Raw genomic sequence first — 2,637 nt, 5'->3', positions numbered from 1 at the left:
CTAGTAATATATTTACTGAGAAAAATGGTGACGTGTTCAATACTTATTTTACCCGCTGGACATACAGTACAGACCAAAAGTTTGGACACAGTGAGCTATGTCAGTTTTCGGACTTTGACCTCTGAGATCAAAATCAGAAATCGGACATAGCCCACTTTTCAGAATTCTGATGTTAATCTCAAAAGTTTAATGTTTTTTTCCTCAGAATTCTGGTTTCTTAGAAAAAAGGTCAGAACGGAGATTTTTTTTGAAATATGTGGCCTTAATATAATCATCAAATTAACTTTTTTTTTGTATCTGATTGTTTTGTTTTGTTACCTCAGACCAGGATATAGATGGACTGTAGCCCCATGGTGTGTCACTACTAGGTGGTGATCTATATTAACAATAATAAAAAATAATAATAATCTAATTCACTGCCCATCACTATACACTTTAATTGCAACGTTTGAGCTGGTTGGCACTGATCACCCCTCATATAAACAAGTATGGCAGAAGAGGCACGTTGAGGCTCATCAGACCAAACCTAAACCACTGTGATGGACAAACTGTAAACCAGCTGTGGAGACTCACAGGTCAGTATATATATATATATATATATATATATATATATATACTGTATACACAGTGATACTTCTCAGTGCAGCATATTAGATATGAAAAAATTCAGATTTAACCCAACTTTCATTCTTCGTCACACAAAAACAAAAAGATAACTAAAAAATCCATGACAGAAGGGTCCGCAGACTTTAATTTTTCTAAATTGTACTTTATTTTCTTTTAAAGACATATGTTTTAAAACAGCAATTGTAGAGAATAAATAAAGAAAAAAGTTTTTTTTTTACTTCCATAAGTACATTTATGCAATTAAAAACTCTATAATAAGTGTTCATTGTTGTAAAGAGCACAGAAATTTTCTTTTTTTTTTGTTTGTTTGTTTCTTTCTTTCTTTCCTTTCTTTAAATTAAAAAAAATGTTCACATCACCCTCGGAAACAAACGGATTACCAAATAAACCAAACATAAAAAAAAAATCAAGATAGAAAAAATTCCCAGCCCTTCCTTCCGTTTTTTTTGTTTTATTTTATTTTTGTTAATTTTCAAAAGTAGTGGCAGCAGAGAATGTTAGTCTGTGAAACGTTTAAGTCCCCCTTTTTTAAAAACTGAGGTATGTACAACAAGAGGAAATCCATTTTTCTTCCATTTTAATCACTCCGTGGTTTTTAATTTACTTATAATTAATAAAACTAACTCTACATAACAATATCATCAATGGTAATCATACAGAATATTATTTTCTTTCGCCTCCGGCTGTGTAGACTGGCTTTTCGTTGGCGCCTCAGACCACAAATCACACTATACAGTAGAACCCTGTTCAGTAGAGTAACATCATTGATATGATTTTTCTTCACATGTATATTTTGTTGCTGACGACAGAGTTATGTACATAATATAAATGAATCCAGCTGTGGAATGACAGGAACTCCGGACCACTTCGGACACTGTGGATGCTGATGCAGTCCATGGGTTTTGCTGCTGGCGTCGCTGCAGTTGATGTTGACTTTGTTGAAGCGCAAACATGGTAAACTGCTTTTATTTCTTTTCTTTTTACTTTCTTTTATGTGTGTGAAGTGTTGCTCCTGTGCTATACGGTTGGTCAAACAACCAAAAAAAGGCTGGGACGTCCCAAGTGGTATTCTTGATTGAACTCTTAGGTTTTTTTCCTGCAAGTGAAGAGGAGAGGAAAAAGCTTTAAAAAAATAAAAGAAATATTGTTTTCTGCAGACAAAGGTTGCACTGACGGCTCAGTAGGAGTCCATGCAGTGACAGTCATAGCGCTGCAAGTGTTCTTAAAAAATAATCTATTATATTCTTTTTAATTTCTTTTAATAGCAGGCATTTGATTTCAGAACATGCACAGTAGAAATTCTGGGTATATTTGCTCTTCAAATGTTATAAATCAAGTCAACATGATCTTAAATATGTTCTGATAATCCCCCCAAATAATTCATTATTTAAATACAGTTTTAGAAATCAGCTTCTCCAAATATCTTTTACCACAGAGCATCTGAAGGAAGCAAAATGTATCTATTCAGCTCTTTCAGCAATATGGCTTTTGGTAATTCAGCAAATTATATATATTTTTTGAGATATTTAACTTTATTTCTGCCTTTTTTTTCTCTTTGACGATGAATGGAGCCGTCACCAACATGTTTAAAATCTTAAAATGTTCAGAAGTCTTTATTAAACTTTTTGTTTTTGTTCTGGTTCTGCTTTCTTCACCATGTTAATGATTTTAGCTTTTTTAAGCTATCATTCTGACCTTTGCTGAAGTTGGACTTCTTTCTGTTAATTAAAGCGTTTTATGCTTCTTTCAGCTACTTTCTGCTAATTTCAGCTAATGTTTTTTTTCTGCTAAATTCACCTTTTGGTAATAATTTCAGCTTCTTGCTCTTTAATGCAGCAAATGTGCATTTTCTGTTTCTTTGTGCTAATTCCAGCCATTTTCAGGTACTTTTAAAAGCTATTTTAGGCTCTTTTTTTAGCTATTTCAAGGCAAATTGCAAGTTATTTGTACTTATTTTCTAGATGTTTGCTCATCTGAAAAATGTTACTCATTTCCTCATCTGGATTATCT

The 2,637-nt window shown here is 32.8% G+C and overlaps 1 protein-coding gene across 1 annotated transcript in view; it reads right to left on the bottom strand.

Annotated features, from left to right (window-relative positions):
- Positions 1-918: 918 nt before the first annotated feature.
- Positions 919-2,637, bottom strand: part of LOC106536019 (CUGBP Elav-like family member 3) — a gene marked incomplete at its 5' end in the record, with an annotated part of 31,387 nt that continues 29,668 nt past the window's right edge. Inside the window, 1 exon segment of the mRNA XM_014033188.1 lies at positions 919-1,723.

This window comes from Austrofundulus limnaeus, unplaced genomic scaffold, assembly GCF_001266775.1.
Source record: "Austrofundulus limnaeus strain Quisiro unplaced genomic scaffold, Austrofundulus_limnaeus-1.0 Scaffold1658, whole genome shotgun sequence".
Classification (NCBI taxonomy): Eukaryota; Metazoa; Chordata; class Actinopteri; order Cyprinodontiformes; family Rivulidae; genus Austrofundulus; species Austrofundulus limnaeus.
This window is presented reverse-complemented; position numbering and strand designations above follow the sequence as displayed.